This window comes from Phaenicophaeus curvirostris, chromosome 11, assembly GCF_032191515.1.
Source record: "Phaenicophaeus curvirostris isolate KB17595 chromosome 11, BPBGC_Pcur_1.0, whole genome shotgun sequence".
Lineage (NCBI taxonomy): Eukaryota > Metazoa > Chordata > Aves > Cuculiformes > Cuculidae > Phaenicophaeus > Phaenicophaeus curvirostris.
Genome location: NC_091402.1, coordinates 20767789 through 20785949, shown reverse-complemented (window position 1 = coordinate 20785949; position 18161 = coordinate 20767789). Strand labels below are relative to the sequence as shown.

Below are 18161 nucleotides of genomic sequence, written 5' to 3'. Positions count from 1 at the left end.
CATCCACGTGTGGGACTACTGCAATGATGTGCCAAAACCAGGTATTTTGAGCTGAAGGAGCACTGGACACTTTCTCTCTTGAGAAACTCATTTTGTGCATGCCGAATGGACTTTGCTGAGCCCATGTGCCCACGGACATGGGACAGTCACCGATTCTCTGCGGCTTTTCCCAGCTTTCTCCTTATCTCTCTTAATATTTTTTGTGTTTTAAACAATCTCTTCCTCTGTGCATGCCTAGAACAAGAGGATCCCAACTGTGGAGGGCTTTGCACGTCACAACAAACAGCAGCAGCAAAAGCCCTGCCCTCCACTGAAAAGCCCCATCTCCACGTAAAAGCGGTTACTCCTACCTCACTGCTGGACGAAGACGTTTTCTGCCTCCCACATGAGATAAGCAGCAGGCTTCGTGCGAGTCATGTTTCCTGCAAGACAAAGCAGCAGCAGGTAAGGCCAGCGTACGCCCCTTACAAGGAAGTGTCTAACACTCGCTTGCTCACGCACTAGGAATAACCACAGCCTAAAGGGTGGGGGAGATATAGTTCTGTGAGGCAATGCAGGGAGATAACAGAGAAAACCAAGAAATACAAGGATTCGTTATGTTTTTCAGGCTTGAGTTCTTAGAAAAGATGTTTATTTCTGCTTGGCAGCAGCCTGAAACACCCTTCAGGAGACGGCAGCGTTCCTAATACCCTACGGTGCTGTTCACAGGGCTTGGAGAGAGTCACCTGCTCCCACGAGGCACCTCTCGCCCCACAGATGCTGCACGGTCAGTCCTATCCTGCCGTAAGAGATCTGGATAATTAGCTTGGTTTTACAGAAAACAGTATATACACAGGAAAATGTATGAAGCTATTCAAATCCCTAAACGATTCCAGCAAGAAAAGTCTGCAGGTTACAAACCCCTCAGTTCTTTTGAAGCAGCCGTTTTAAACCTAACTCGATGGTTTTAGTTTATGAGATTACTTGGAGATAATATATTGCTAGTTGAACAAAGGCAAGAGCTGGGGTTAAATCTCTTCTTCATTTGCCAACCCTTATAGATGGGATTCCTACCCTTTCAGTCTTACTTTTTTCATTTTTTTTCACCAAACGGCACATCTGTCCTGCCCATCTCAGCCAGGAAGACCAGGTCATGGCTTTCAAAGGGCTGGGCCAGCTCCAGTTTTTATCAGCTCTGTGCCACTGGGGAAAGAAGTTATTAGCTTCCTTCGAACTTTACTGGGGAGCCAACTTTCCCCTGCTGAACCTGGCAGACCTTCCAGCAGTGCAAATAGGTGTAAGTTTCTTCATCCTGTGGTTACACCAGTTCACACCATCCATAGCTTATGACTCTGTAGGAGATCACATTCGCTGGCACAGAGCAAGGAAGGTTGTTACAGTCCCTTTTCAAACAGATAGGAGATTAAGGAGTCAGAAAACCCATCCAGACGTCCTGTGCAGTAATTGGGTGTCTCAGGGATTTCTCTACCAAGGTTCCCGAGGATCAAGCAGCTGCGCACCTTGGCCACTGAGGACTTTGTCTCCTCTGGGTGAGGGGAGGATTTTCTAAGAAGATCTGCACTTTTGATGCAACTTAGTGGGAAGAAGTAATGTGATCACGTTTCCTAGCTACTGCTTGTTTCTACCAATTTTTTTTTAAAAGGTGGAAGAGCATCTCTTAAGAGTTTTCTTCCACTTTGGCTGAAATCCGCATGTGGGTAGCCAATATACAGGATGTATTTTTTCACAAACCAGACTCAAAAGGACAGTGAGTGGGTATTTCAACCAATGCACCTGTAAAAGCAACTGAAAGAAGCGATGGAAAGCCATAGCAAGCATCAGTCCGTGCTCCCAACACCCCCAAGAACTCACAGAGAGACAGCAGTTGTACTTCTTGGATGCCAAACCAAGATTGATGCATTGGGCCCTACTGCCCTTGACCCTTGGATGAACAGCATTTGTGGGTAGAAACAAGGATGCTGCTAAGTCTTCCTTACAGTTTCACACTGAAATGAGGAAGGCAGCTTGTGACAGCTGCAAGTCACCGCAGTATTACTTCAGCCGTGATGGTACAATTCCAATGACAGGCTGGCAGAAAAGCTAAATAAGGAGCCTGAATCAAACCTGTGATGCTCCCAAAAGATATCCTGAAGCTTGATTAAGTGCTCTACTCCTTTCTGTAGTTATTTTTAATCTCGGGTGGACTGTGTCATTCTGGAACTGAGTCAAATGAAAATGATAGATTTAAAGCACTTCACTCTCCCCCTGCTGCCCCTCTGCTCTGCGTCAGTCATCGCTTCTTGGTTTGTAAACACTCAGTGGGATTTGCACGGGGCCAGGCAAATCAGGCTCCTCCATTTACTGCTATACAACCACTATATTCCGGTAACAGGCCGTTCTCTTGCCAATGCCTTCTGGTTTCCAACTCATTTCATCTTCCTCACTGACTTTCTTTCAGACAAGTGGATAACCAGAGCCTCGGGTCGACGCCACGTGGATTCTGCCTCTCCGCGGTGCCAGTTATTTCTTCGCAGAAATCCTGCTCGTGTAGGAAGCAGGTATAAAAATCTCCTCTCTCCACGCCGGATCCAGTTTATTTGCTCCTGCTTCCACTTCCTTTTCACCATCAGTCAGCCCACAAAGCAGCAACTGCCTCCCCTGCCTTTCCTGCCAGGCTCTCCCAAGCCCATAGCCAAGGAAACCTCTCCACACCTAGGCAGACTAGGGTTGTGCCTTTGTTTGGGGCAGTGACGTGTGCTTGGGGTGGAGGCCACCATTGTTTCAGCTCCCGGATTCCACAAAGGAGCGTTGTTGATTTCTTACAAGGGCAGTAAATGAAGGGTAGCAGCTACACCCAACCTATAACATTACACATGGTTGTTTTTCCTGTTACCTGTCGAAAAGGAGGTTTCTTCCTTTTGCTGTAGGAAGGAGGCTGAGGTTGCAATGTCCCCTGTGCAGAAGCCACTTGCCTTAACAGGATTTCTGTCAAACCTGTGAACCATTTTGATGCACAGACCTACCCTGAGCCAGGCACAAGAACTCCTGGAGCAGAAATCAGAGCTGGGCTCCCTGTCCCGCGTGTCGTCGTGTTCCCCCTCATAAGGAAGGGATGCAGCGGATAATGCAGCCGCCATCTGTGGTGTTTAAACAAAGCAGTTTGACAACACCAACAGAAAAACAACTGTGCTGTGGAAGGCAGACGCTTTGTCAGAAAAATTAAATGACTCTCATCTAGCCCATGCAGAGGAGTCGCACAAGAGCCAGTCTGAAATCCTCCTATTTGTCTCAAGAGGTACCCAGCTCTTCAGGTGCTCTCTTCAAGAGCGCAATCATAGTCCTACCCTTGGCTTCGTCAAGCATCATGTTAAGAATAGAAAACAGAAGGAAACATCCCCCCATCCCTCCGCCTTGTACAGCATGAAGATTATGTGCAAAATCTAAAACATTACAGCCAGACGCCTTATTTTGCAGACTATTAGAAATTTCATTTTTCATATTCAGTGCAACATTAAACTCATTCTCCCAAACCTCACCTCTGCCAAGACTTGTAAGCTTAGAGTGAAATTCTCTCTAACAGAAAAGTTTCATTGTCCTAGTGAAAAGTGAGGAGCAGTGGAAAACGCAAACAAAATTGCACAAGCGGTGAAAAGTAAAAGGAGGTGGTTTAGACACCTCCCATCTTGATATGAAAAGTTTCAGTAACCAGGGTGAGGAAATGGGTTTTCCTTTTAAACAAGGTTGGGCCAGATCCTTGGCTAGGATAAATCCATGCTGCCCTGCTGAAAGGAATGGATTGTGGCTGATTCACAGCAGCCCAGGGTCTGGCACATGGTTTTCTCCTGACAGTATCACAGTAATTGAATTCTAAAATCATGTGGAGATGTTGTTTTGATACGATATTGTTAAATACCAAATATACCAACACCAAACTGAACAAAACTAAAATTAACCTAAAATGTGAGAGAATAAAGGGAATACCTCTCTATTGTAATGAGGACTCAGAGGCTAGAAAGAATCATGGGATAATTTGATGAAATCCCTTGAAGCATTTTCACTGACTAATTAGTCTCTTCATCCTGGAACGAAGCCATTGGTGGTGTGAAGGTTTCAGGGTTTAACGCATTTCCTCATGCTCGCTAAGAGCTCCACGTAATTCCAGAAGCCAAAAGCACCAAAGATGGTGCTGGCATGGAAAACGACTCTAATGGTGACCCTGCACAGCACCCCCCTGCCCACCAAAGTGCCGCAACCAGCAGAGACACGCTGACGGATATTCTTCTGCTGCAGACGTGGAAGCAGCACCCTGGGAACCCCTTGAGCATCACAGCCACCAGGCAGGGGAGAGGCACACCCCATTGCAGCTGCTTGTGCAATGCTGGCTCCGTTTAGTCACAGGGTGGACGTGAGCAGGACTCTTGCAGCCGTGCATGGAGCAGGGAGCGACAGCTTCCACGCCGAGCACCCCCAGGCGCTTTCCTCCTCCTAGATCTGTGTCCTCCACGCTACGGCCGTGACCAAGCCATCAGCCTTGCCCCGTCTGGCCAAACCCCAGTTCCCCCGAATCCAACCAACCAGGCTTCCAGCAAGTGCTCAGCCTCTTTCAGGATCAGCAGGGACGATGCTAATTCAGCGCTCAAGCGGGTGGCGGTCTTTATTATTTTCAGGCCTGAGAAATCTCTTCGGTGCACCAAGAACCACAGGGCTCCTTCCTAATTACACAGCAGAGCGCCACATGATTCATGTCAGCAGCTCCTCGGCCCCCTCACCTCAAGTCCTGGCTGGTGTGACACAACAAATCCGAGTGGAAGTGATTAGCAGGTTGCAACCGCAGCCGCCTGCTCCCCGGCGCTATTAACAAATAAGGCGCCATGAATGAGCCGTCGGACGGCACTCAGAGGCCTGTTGAATCATGCTCTTCTGCATTGCAACATCGGAAGTTGCACTTTAAAACCGATTGCCTGGGTTGCTCTCAGATTTCCCAACGAAGCCGGAGGAGGAGGATGGAGAACCCAGGCTGAGAACATCGTATATGCATTTTTAAATTCCCAGGGGAGGTTTGAAAATTAGAACTAGCTCTGGGGCCTTTTGGTTTTGTTTTTCCCTTCCCTCCTCTCTTTCCTTTTGGTCTGATTAACTTCGGTGACTGGCTTGCACAATTTTATCAGGTTGAGCCTGATGAATCATTCATCTTCAGCAAGCAACAGCAAGAGAATGCAGGCCAGGCAGGGTCTGTGTTTCAGTAACCAAAAAATTCAGCAAAACCAACAAAAAAAGGCAACACCAAGAGCGAGGGAATGGGGGCAGGGAAAAAGACAGTGGGCCAGCAGCACTCATGGACAGCTTTCTGATGTCTGGTCTCAGACAACTAGCAGTACATTCATTCGTAAGACTGCCAGACCTCCTAGGAAACCTAAAAGGCTGCTGTTATTTATAAAGCTAGATGTAGCTACTCTGCGTGCAAGACTAGCTCATTGTATTTATAGGTACCTGTCCATTCACCCACTTCACAGCCCTCACTCCCATAAATCTGAGGCACGCAGCATCTGCCTTCAAACAGTAAGACACCTCTCCTTTCTGAGAAGGGCTGTTTGGAAGCACCTACCACCGCTGCAGGGCTCAGCACGTACTCATAAATACACAGCTGGAAGCCCCCCGTTTCTCTAACTGCATAGGAAGCCAGATTCAAGAATTTGCCTTCCACGCAGAGAGCACCAGATTTTGCATTTTGTTGGTAAAAAGCTCCCAGTAAATCTTAACCACAAAGCTTTGATTTAAAGATGGTTTAAAACTGTCAGCTGGCTTTAGGAGAGAAGATGCACAAGTCAGTTCAGTCTGTTCTGGCAGCCCGGACTCCCAGCCCCCCTAAGGAAAAACAAAATAAAATCACCCTTCCTAGTTTTTATGCCTGAACTTCAAAGAATCTGTGCATAAATCCAAATCCGAGCTCTGCTGGTCAGACATAAAGAGCTTGGCAAACACAACCCTTTAGCGAAGCAAAGGCAGCTCCCTACACATTTCACTGGGGACAGGAAAACCAAGATATTCAGCCTTTCCAGCTCGTGGGTATTTACACACACAGACACAAGAGAGCTTTTCTATTTGGAGGTCAAAGACTTATTTCTGAACAAAAATAGGTAATTTTGGCACATACAGCTCGTACCTCCTCCAGGTAAACCAGGCAGGATTTCACTTTGAGGATAGCCGGGGTCCCCCCTGTCTACCAGAAGCCTTGCTCAAATGAGCATGCAGGAATTGAAGCAAATTGCAGCTTCCAATTGCTCATGCAGACTTTGAACCGTGCTCCCTCAGTCCCAATCCCAGCTTTCTTGGGTTCTTCAGTTTGTCCCATGAATTTGAGCACTGGTTAACAAGTGCCAAATCAGATTTAAAAGCTCCTGCAGTTGTCCAGTTCTGGCTCCCTGGAGCTCACTGCACGTCGCAACAGTGAGCAGGGCTTGAGAGGAGTCTGAGAGTCCCCTCAGAGGCAGGAACTTTCACAATCCAAGGGAAGATTCCATTTTTCCTGCTTAATCTCCTGGAAGGATTCCCTCTCACTGTCATGAACTACAAGTCGTTCAGAGAAAAAATATTTGCCCTTCTGCAATGTATTTCAGGGACTGATTATTTAACAACTTGATGTGGCATAAATGCAAACCCTTGGGAAAAAAAAGAAACAGAAGGGAAAAGAAAGGGGCTCACACAGTTTAGAACACACCCAAACCCTATCAAAGAGCCAACAGGACAAAAATGAGAGGGAAAAAGGCTGATGATCTGTGAGGCTGGATCTGGAGGCAGGAGCTTTCAGCCTGCATGCCTAATCCTGGACTGTACCAGGGTGAGCAGGTGTCTCGGTGCACAAGAGGCAGCCACAAAAACCGTAACCAAAATTTACGTTTCTCTCTTAAAAGTCATCATCTACACAACACCGCATTTACTACCAAATAATCGTCTCAAAAGATTCCCAACCAGTTCTACTAGGAATCTAAATAATGCAGCTTTGGGTTAAGGGTGTGAGAGACGAAGCAAAGCTGACTCAAGCTGCTTCCAGTGGCCAAGCTGAGTGAAATGCAATAAATACAGAGCAAAACCAATTTTTCCCTTGCTGTTGCACACAATTATTGCAAGCAACTGCACTGACTGCGGCAGTTTAACATGCAGTAGAACAGTCAGGATGCTTCAGGCACTATTTACATACCTGGTTATGAAAGTTCTGGCCATAAATGAAAAGGAAACTAGATTTTTGAAATAATTTTGTGCTTTAAAATGTCCATTGCAGGGACAAATGAGAGACAGATAAATATATTTAGGCTCTTCTTACTATGGTCTTCTATCTCACGTGGTCATTTGCTGTTCTGCTAGGACTAAGAGCAGCTCACGGTTCCCTCCTGTATGATGCATCGTAGGTTTTGCTCGATCGCTTCTGCCTTATAATCCATAACCACAGATGCATTATGGCACATTCTTTAAAAATGCTCCAGTCTCGTAAAGCAGAGATGAATCCATGTTCTCTTCTAGGTTAAGGCCACAATCAGTTCACCCCAGAGGAATGAAATGCTACCATGTGTACTAGGAGAATGAAAAGGCAACATCCCCTCCAGATGAAATACATAATCCATGCAGAGATCATTTTGTTAACCTCACCTGACCATCTCCCAGGTGCCCTAGAGGATACCCAGGTTCTTTAGCAAAAGACAGCGTCAGGCTGTAGGGCTCAGCTGATGGGTAACAAGACGGGTACTGTGCACTTACCGCCCAGAGCTCAGATTTAGTCGAGGTAAATAGTGCCTACAGCCACCACGACCTGAAGGCTGAGCAGTGACCTGGCAGCCACGGTTCAGCTTCTAGAAGAGAGCCGTACCTTCTCTGCCTCAGCAGCAAGGCAAGCCTGGGAGCTAAGCAGCCCCCTCCATCTAAGAGGTTCATCCCCTCAATATCAACACACACGATCAACATCGATGTGGTATGTGGGCAGCTGTACGGGGGCTCGGGACACCGGACCCTCAGGATGCCTGACCCCCCGCAGGTATTCCTCCCCTGACCTTCTGCTCACGTGCTTTTAGAGAGCTGGAGACCAGGCTACAGCAAACACCAGATGTCTAATGCCTCTGTAGGTCACCTCCCCACATCTTCTGACCCTAAAGGCCAATTCCGTGTCTGCAAAGCAAGCATAGATTTTCCTCTTTCCAGAGGAAACCTACCTCTCTTCCCTCCTACCCCCATCCCTGAAGCAACAATTAACAGTCTCTGGAGTTTGCCAATATGGATGTATCAGGGCTCATCTCACAGAAGTATTTTTAAACATTTACTTAAAGAAAGGAAGGGAGAGAGAAGTTTACTCCTTAACTCCTGGCCAACAGCAAGCTCTGATGAAGGCAGATCTAAAACACCAAACACTTCCATTTCTGGAGATTGGAGAAGGGAAAGAGATAGACCTTAAAGGAGGAGAGGGCTCAGATACGACCTTCTTTCTCTCCCTGGGGCATCTATCCATGAGTTTCTCCATCGGAGTCCCAGCAACAGAGCCGAGCAATGGATGGCAGAGACAGTAGCTCCCTGAACCATTTTAGGAACACCCTACAGAGTCTGAAATTGCATTTATGATGCTGTTTGGCAGCTGGGAGAAGAACTGCAGTATGGTCCAGTAACCAAGGAAAGCAGACAGATTCATAGAATATTTTTTAAACCATAATAAATAACAGTTTCCTAAACTTTATTGCAGTCATAAAGCCAGAACAAGATCTGATAAAAATGCAACTATTGTGCACAGAAATTTTTGAAATATGACATTAAATCCTCAGAGGAAAAACAACAAGTGCCTTTTTAATGAAAGCCAAGCTTATGGATTGCTGGTTTCTGAAAGCAGCCTAGTAAATATTTTTGTTTTCCAATAAGCAAAATAAATACTGGAACAGATCCATGGTCCTTTCCCTTCCACTGCTCCAAATCTCCCCATTTTTCAAAGTCAAATAAAGGATGCCTTTCTTCCCATTTTAAAACCAGTAACTGGTTCCCAAACATAATGTGGAGCCAGAGGTGGGTAGGGCAGTGGAGGAAGTCCAGGAGAGCCTGATGTACAGTGGGGATTGCAATGAACGGACAACAAGAAGCAGAACCTGCTCCTGACAAACTAGATTGGGAAAGTGCCTGGAGATGGAGCTTATCATGCCACAACTTGAACCTCCCCAAGCAATTCACACACCCATGTTTCTACATGAAAGCAATGAGATGGGAAGGAAGCACAGTTAGGGTTTGGCGCTGCTCAAGCCCCATGCAATTACAGGTAAGAGTAAACATCTTATTCAAGGATGAGCAATCGTCCCTCAAGGGAAAACCCTGGGGCTTCCAGCCCTCCCAAGGAGGTCACAAATGGGTACAGGAAACAAGAGGAGACTTGCACAAAGGGAAGGAGCTAAACCTCACTGCCCATGAGTAAGGAACTGAACAGACAGGTCCATATGTTCCAGCACTGGGCACAGACTTAAGAACAAACGCACGGGAAGCTGTGGTGTCAGTGAACCTTTTGTTTCTGAAGCTTCAAGAGCATTACATAGTCTTTCTTCCCAATACAGCAACTGCCACAGAATCTCCAGCTTGGCAGGAGCACCTAATTTAGTGTTCCTGCCTGAAGCCTTTCCTCTGTGGCAGGAAGAAAGGTCATTGTGAAGCTGGCAGTGGAGCTGTTCCTTATGGAGGAAGCAGATCCTGAAATTGTACCCAAACTCTGGCCAGTCCTGCCTTAACACACCTTCATGCTCATCACACAAGCTTTAACACCTCCAAATCAAGGCCTGACCTGAAAAAATATCCTTTAAATTCATTTTTTACCTTCAGTGCCATCTGCTTAGTACAGCCTTTCCACCTTCCACTTCCCATTCATTAAGGCCCAACAAGACACCAATTTACAGCATCTGACCCAAAAAAAATCCTATTCTAAAGACTTACTTACCAGTAGCTACTGAAATAGCTTCTGTAGAGCTGTGGAGGCTCCCAGGAGAAAAGCATATGCACTTCTCTGTAGTCACATCCCTGCCACCATCCCACACGACCAGGTGACTCTCTTCAGGCTCAGAAGTTTTTTCTCCATGGAGGAAGAAGGCGTTAATCATGAACGTGACAGCAGAGCCGTTCCTCGTGGATGCAGAGGATCCTGAAAATACACCCAGATTCTGGTCAGTCCTCCCTTAACACACCTACACGCCCATCACACAAGCTTCAATAGACTCAAAAACTGAGATGGGTAACATATGTCAGCACACAACATCGAGGTACCAAGGGCCTGAGGAAAAGTCCATTGAACTCCATCAGGAGGCTCAGGAGGGGACAACTGACAGCTCATTTGTTGCCATAAGTACTTGTTTCTCAGATGCCAGGGCTGGGCCAGTCGATGTTAGCTAATTAATCTCTCTGAAATATGGGAAACCATCTGGCTGCACAGTTACTACTCCTCCTGCCTGGGTTCAGAAGCCCACGTGGCAGATCGTGGAGAGGCCGTATCAAAAGAACAAGCAAGGGAATGACATCCTCTTTGCTGCTGTCACACAGCCCATTGCCACTGCTATGGGCTGAGGCAGAAAAACCACTAGAGGAAACAAGCTTTTCCCTGGGAATGCCCCAACAACAAGGTTTGGAGGATGTTTACACTGATGGCCACTGAGGGACCTTCAGAAATGCTTTTGCATCTCTTATGTTCTTGGATATACCCAAGCGTACAAAAGCTTTAAATATTGGTCATATAAACAACATTTCAAGGCAGTAATGAGACAATCAAGCCAATGATTCGTTAATTATGTGGCATTCAGTGTAAGCTCTTCTCTCACCAACCAAAGCACAGTCCACCTACCAAAACAGGCTCAGAGTTATTCTTCATCGATATTTTTCATTACTAATGATGACAAAAGCAAAGTAAGGGTACTAAGAAACCAACGCATGTAAATTACTAAAATTCCCTGAAGGAACCACAAATAACACTCCACAAAAATCCAGTAGGATAAATACAGTTGTAATTCAAGGACCACACGCTTCTCCCAGCAGCACCTCCCACGTGGGCAGCCCATGCCAGCTGCCAGGCAATTTCATCATGGATGGTTTGCAATTGCCTCCCCTCAAAATAACATCTTTGCACAGGGCTCATGTCAGTGTGACTGGGAAAGAAAAGGTAAGGACAAGCAGAGAGAGAAGATCGCGCCACTAGCTCCCTCTCATGCCTCCTCCTGTATGATGGAGCTAGATCTTTTCCTTTGGTTTTCACCAAAGGGCAGCGCTAAACTCAGTTCAAGGTAGGTAGAAACAGGCAGAGCTTTATTTCAAACACGCCTCGGTTGCTCAGCGCATACAACCACAAGAACTTGGAGGAAGGAAGAAAAATAAGGTTTTGTGGTTAATTATGGGTACGTTAACATGGTAAGAAATAAGGCAGTGAGGATGGCAGAGATAATTACTCTATGAGCTGCATTTCCCTTTTGGACAGGAGATAATAAGATATCCTTTGCTATGCAGAAGAGTCTCCTAGAGGAGCCAATTCAAAAGCCAGCAAACGGCAAGTAAGTTAGAGCTGTAGAAAGGTACCTGGTTACTCTCAGCCAGTGATGCTGGAGAAGCCTCCTCTCACAGAAAGCTGCACTGCTGGTGTGTTGCCTCGCAGGTCCAAGTTATTCCTGGAGCTGACAGGGCAGCGGGATGGAGTTTCCTCTCGTTTATTTACTTCCTGAGTCCATCCCAACACCTCTTCCCCAAGAGCTCTGTTGCTGATCAAGCCAAGTTTCAGCCAGTGAGCCTATTTTTAGCACCAATCGCTAGGAGAAGCTGAACCTTTTAATGAAACCTCCTCAACACGTTAATGAGCACATTATTGCTAAGGGGAAAGAGAGAAAAAAGCTGGGGGTGGGCCTGTATGTAGGTCAGCATCAATCTCTCTCTGTCACCTCTAGCCTTGTTTTATGGGAAACATGTGGATAATAAATGGCGATTATGGAAAGTGGAGGGAAAAGAGGCAATCCTGAGAAATTTATAGATAGGAGAGAAATCACATTAATAGGAGACAAGACAGGGCGACAAAACTGTTATAAAAAAAGACATTAGGAGAGTTCTGTAATTAGGGTTATTAGACACAACTACACCAGGCTTTTTTTTCCCTTTTTGGGTGCATGTCACCATGATGGATGCCACTTTTGATAGTGATAATAACAGTAAAATATCTGTGTTAAAGCAGAGTACATTAACTTATATATTGGTGTAATTTAGTGCGTTACGAGTTCCCATCATTCAGGAGCTAAAGACAAAATGCTCTTCCTTATGATGTCGATAACCACACATACACTTTACAGGAAGAAGTGTTACTTTAAATATCTGCTATATGTTAAATAATTCTTTTAACTTTCCATTACTCTTGTCAGGAGAGACAAAGAGCAGGAGAAGGGGGTAAGCTATTCATATTGCTAACATACATCACGAGCTGGGGTTGCCATTGCTCTGTATCTGGTGAAGTCACCCACAGCTGCTTTTGCAGCCACACATACAAGAGGTTGGTTTGCTACAAGGAAAAGAGCAGAATCAGCTGGGCAGTAGCTACTATTTTTTAGAAACTACACGTGCATCAATATGATAGTGAAGGTAACATTAAGCATCATCTATATCCTGGAATACATCAAAATAAGTGTGGCCAGTAGGGCTAATGAGGTGATTCTCCCCCTGCTACTCTGCTGTTGTGAGAACCCACCTGGAGTCCTGTGTCCAGTTTTGGAATCCCCCACATAAGAAGGGTATGGAACTGTTGGAACAGGTCTAGAGGAGGCCACGGAGATGATCCGAGCACTGGAGCACCTCAGGAGGACAAGCTGAGAGTTGGTGTTGTTCAGCCTGAAGAAGAGAAGGGTCCAGCGAGAAATGAGAGCAGCTTCCAGTACTGAAAGGGTCCACAAGAAAGTTGGGGAGGGATGTAGTGACAGGATGAGGGGGAACAGCTTTAAATTGGAAGAGAGAAGATTTACATCAGACATATGGAAGAAATTGCTTACAGTGAAGGTGGGGAGGCACTGGCGCAGGTTGTCCAGGGAAGCTGTGGATGCCCCCTCCCCCTGGAGATGTTCAAGGCCAGGTTGGATGGGGCTTTGAGCACCTTGACCCAGTGGGAGGGTCATGGCAGGGGGGTTGGAACTGGATGACCTTTATGGTCCCTTCCAACCCAAACCATTCTATGATTCTATGGTTTTATAACAGGAAGGGGGTTTCCGTATCTCCCAAAGGTGAAGTGATGCTGTACCTGCCACAGCGTTATAACCACGTGCACTTTAGTGCACTTATAAACACAGCAAGTCAAGCCTCAACTTGTTTCTATCTTTCTCCGTTGCAGAAGCTGAACAACTGCTAAAGGAACAGCTGACTTAGTCATTCCCAGGTTGTAAGCAGAAATCAGAGCACACTAGGTCAGGCTTGGGCTCCACAAGGAATCAGGGTGGAAGCTGGCCGATGGCAGAGCCTTTGGCTCCAGCAAAAGAAAAGCTACAGTCTGCTCTCACGCTGCCTCCCCAGGCACCTCCACACCCCTGGGCAAATCGCATCTTTGACTACTCCTTCCAAAAAGCGAATGCCTCGAGCTACACGCTGTGATTGTACAGGGACAGGCACAACAAGGCCTTGAGGGACTGCAGCAAGAATCCTTCCTGCTTCAAAATAAACTAGTTTTGAGACGGTGCAGGGCTATAAAACAGACCAAACTACTCATATCAAGGGAAGAAGCACACTTAGAGAACCTACGTCAAAACTATGTAGAAGAGGACTTGATACCACAGAGATTTTAAAAATGGGGTGGGCAGCTGGGGGCTGACCTATAGCAAGTTTTAATATTATCCAAAGAAAAAAACAAAAACCACAAACGTAGGAAGTTTTCCTTTTCCTGCAGGTCAGATAATATATGCAACACGAAAGCATCACCATTTAAGTGGGCTCCTGCTTCCACACAATCACTCCCAGTCTCTCCCAGCCAAAAGCCCATGTCCTTCACAGTGATGAGACCTAGCAGCTCCCTCCAGTCACCATCTTCCTCTGGGCCAAGGGGTCTGTAAGGCACTGAACAATTATATTTATATACTGAACACTTTTACTTATATTCAGTTTTCTTTGCGGAATCAACCAGTTTGCTCCTCTCCAAAAGACAGACCTTCCCACCAGCTCTCACAGTGCAAACAATAAAAAAACCAACCAGAGTTGTGTGTAGCAGAAGGCACAGGCTCTGTGAAATGCAATCAGCTCCCCCAAGCTGCACTTTCAAATTGCAAATTATAGAATAGCTTCAATGTTAAGAAAGGATTAAACGACTCCAGTTTGTTTCCAAAACAAAACACTGCAGCGTGACATTACTGAACACCATCCCACCCAAATGGAATTTGATACTTCATTCAAGCCCAAACATTATTCTTCCACGTGTTCAGCTGTTTGTGCCCTACTATGTGCTGGTTTGCGGTTGTTTTTTTTTATTTTTCCCCTCTTAACAGTAATTGCATTTGACCAAAGTGATTCTTGCCTACACACACAAAAGGCTTTAGCCGGTACCTCAGAAGTGAGACAAAGCAAACAGGAAGATTCTCTCCTTCCTTCCCTGCTGAGCAGGACAAGTTCACACCTATTGAAGACTCCAACTTTTCTTTCCTCATTCCTCACTTTGCAAACCAGACTCTCCTCTCCTTTGCTCTGCACAGACTGCACAGTTGCCTCTCTCAAAGGTAGATAAGTCTCTTCCTGCTGGCTCCACTGGTGTTATCCACCCTAGCTCTGCGGAACTGGACCCAAGATATCTAAAGATACCTGCCATCTCCCTGCCTTCTACTATTTCTTTCACAACAGTTAGTCTGCCAAGAAAATATTTACTCTGCATATGAAAAAAGGTCATTGACTGATGGTGTAAACCACTCTCCTCCAAGACAACGGGAGTGGGAGTCAGATCCTAAAAGAGAAAATCAGCCTGGAATCTTTTTCCTCCTCCCCTGCATCCTCCCCATCCCATTCAGATGGCCTGAGAAGGCTCTCAGTGGCTCCAAGCCCAAGGAAAGAAGGACATATTTCACGTCCCTCCTGAAATCTACTTCCATCAGCCCCTTGTTCAGCTCTGGGCAGGAAGCAGGGCTCGCCCGAGATAGAGCAGAGGTGGGTAACAAAACAGGAAGATTCATTTCCTGTAGCACCGTGGGTCTGGCAGTAGCAGTTCCCTGCCCTCCGCGTGCTTTCTGAGGACAGGTGGCACAAACACACACATGAACTGGAGCAGCAGCCCATTGCACTTGACCGGCCTTGCCTTTGAAATACATTTTGTTGGGTCTGCTCCTTCTACCCAGCTGAAGAAGCAGCGACACAAGAGCCCATCAGCTGCATCACAGCCCTGCAGCAGGATGCAACTGAGTTTGGCCACAGAACGCTCGGTCAAAGGAAGCAACGCACCTCCCTGTGCCCAATATATTTTTGTGTTGATTTCAAGTTCACTTTTCACGAGCAACTTGGTGGTTCCTATGCGGTTTCATGTGGACAAAGAAGAGAAGGGCATAAACACTGTAATTTCAATGGGAAAAATCTCCTACTTAAATGCAAGGAACAATAAAGTTAATAAACTATGTAATTATAATCCAAGAGTACACATCTGTCTGTACAAAATGCCCCCTACAATTACAATGAACCACACGGAAAACCTGTACCTTGCAAATGCAACTGCCTGAGTAACATCAGGTCTAATTCTAAGGCCCATTAAACAGAATGTGAGACTGGCTGCTGGTTTCAGTAGCTTTGGACCAAGCCACTTCAACACATGAATATTTTCACCATTTCATTGCTTGCATAAGGATATATCTGTCCATTCAGAACAGTGACAGCTTTTTAACATGACACAGTGGTTGGAAAGGGCAAATGTATCAGGGAGGAGGATGATTGAAAGAATATGCCTTTGAGGAAAGGAACATGGGAAGAAAGGGGGAACTTTAACATGGATGAAGATCACTGTTGTATGGATGACTTTAAATTACTTTACTCTCCCATGCTGTAACTGCACAGCTGCAGCAGCACAGCTTCAGCATGTGCAGTTCTTCCTGCCCCAGATCCTAAAGATGAGGTTTCACAAGTTGGTTGGTTCAAATTAAGACCTTGTTTCGTTTCACTCCCCACCCTGAGCCATCTGCGACATCGATCTGATCACCTTCATGGTCCCCAAACATGATATTTCAGGCAGTCCTATTCTCTGCTCAGTGCTCAAGTCAGTCTCTCTTTCCTTCCAAGTAGCTCATGGTCACTACTAGTTATTGCTACCTACAGACCACTTACCAGTAACTCAGACTGCATCCCTGCCTTGCAAGGGTCCCATCGTGCTTTGCCTGCAGCCAGCTCTGTTGTACAGAAGGATGGAAAGGTGGGCTGGCTCCTCGTGCAGATGCTTTATCCAGGGGCCTGTGGAAGAAGACAGCTGGGGAAGCACCAGCATTAACATATTAAGGAAACTGAGTTGCTACCACAATCATTTCTTGCAAGATAGGACCCCCATGGAGAGTTGTCTCCGTGCAACAAGAGCACATGGGAGACAGGAAGGCAAGTACTTGGTCCTTGCTTTCCTTCAGTTCCTTAATCCAGCACAAACGCATTTAGGGATTTATGGGTTTTTGGAAGCTTCCAGCAAAGCTCAGGGGCTGTTCCTTGGGTTATTGTTTTCCCATCTGTTTCTCTTCATTTTATTCCATCACAGAGGCCCATCGTGGGACACAAGAATGTGACCGGAACAATAGGCAGAGCTTGCTGCCTCCAGGACTGCAGTGAGGGCAGAGCCACCACTGCAGGATGGGAGCCAGCAGCTTCTATATTTAGCCCTTTCTTGCTTATTCCAGACCCCATTTGCACCCTGCATCACGAAGTCAGGAGGCTTTCACCGTACCAGTGTCCCCAAGCACCGCAGATCCAGCAGGGCCCCCTGAACATGAAACATTCATTTCCCTTCTAATAAATGCCAACAGGAAGACTTCCTGCTCCCCCCTTGCCTTTCCAAATCCCTATTTTGACAGACTTTTTTCTTCATATAAGCAAGCTAAACAAAACCATCTTCTCCTTCAGTTGGCGGCCTTGGAGCGGCACCAGGACTCTGGAGTTTGGACAGCACGGCCCTGCAAAGAGACAGAAATGGGTGAGCTCGTTTCCCCTTGTGTTTGAACCTGAGCTAAACTCACCAACCCACAGCAACTTGCCCCAAAAGCCCACGCCCCAACACCTGGGGACAGAGGCAGGTCTGAGCACCCAACTGGCCTCGGTCGCTGCTGTAGCACATGCACTTGCCTCTCAAACGGCAGTGAGTTGGGGACTGCTGAGCAAAAGCTCAGGTCTAATTGCAGAGCCCTCCCCACCGTGTCCCAACACACCTGTTTCCCACTTTGAAGAGGTCCCTTGTCTTGCAGGAAACCAAGCTGACTGTGGCTCCGATCACAGCACCATTTAACACTTAACTCATACACTTCATCAAGGCAAGAGGACCCTGCAGAGCAAGAGGAAAACGCATCGTATTTCCAGAAACACTTACCTAAGAGCTGTGCTGCTTGAAAATAGTTCAGTGCTGGACGAGCCTTCTTTCTGCCACTTCCACAAGGGTTATAGATGAAGACCGCTCTGCACTTTGTCTCTCCAGTTCTACCAAAGGCTTCTGTAGTCCCCGTGAGGGTTTTGAGCACACTTCCACTGCTCTCTCCCCTTGCCTTTTCTCCTGCAGTCCTTCCCTTCACTGCCAGCTCCCCATTCCTTCTGAAAGCCCTCCCACTGCCAGTGGTTATATCAAGGAGAGAAGGATGATGCTGGATGGGATGTAAGAATACTTTAAAAGGGAGAAAAAAAAGTATGTCTGTCCCTGGAAAATTAGTGGTACCTATCAGTGCCCAAGCATGGATGGAGAAATTACACCTTGTGGTGGTATCACAAACCATGCCACTCATTCACTTTGTGGTCTCAAACTTGTTGCAGGCTAGAGTTTCCTCAATGAGGTATTTGCTTCCAAGGGCTGCTCTGCGTTAGGGGTGTCTGATGAGTGTTTGGAGAGGCCTGGACAAAAGGATCATAGTTACAAGGTTGAGTCGATTGTCTTCCTGCAGCTTGGAATCAGCCCAGTTCCTGTTGTTCTCACTGAACACCTTTGCGCCGCCAGCACAGATGTGTCAGCTATGTTCATCTGC

At 46.6% G+C, this 18161-nt stretch overlaps 1 long non-coding RNA gene across 1 annotated transcript; it reads right to left on the bottom strand.

Annotated features, from left to right (window-relative positions):
- Positions 1-349: 349 nt before the first annotated feature.
- LOC138725215 (uncharacterized) lies at positions 350-16443 on the bottom strand. The gene is made up of 3 exons (XR_011338203.1): positions 16282-16443; positions 9929-10129; positions 350-422 (listed from the first exon to the last, which is right to left on the bottom strand). It is a non-coding gene; the product is annotated as an uncharacterized lncRNA (long non-coding RNA).
- Between the last annotated feature and the right edge of the window lie 1718 nt (positions 16444-18161).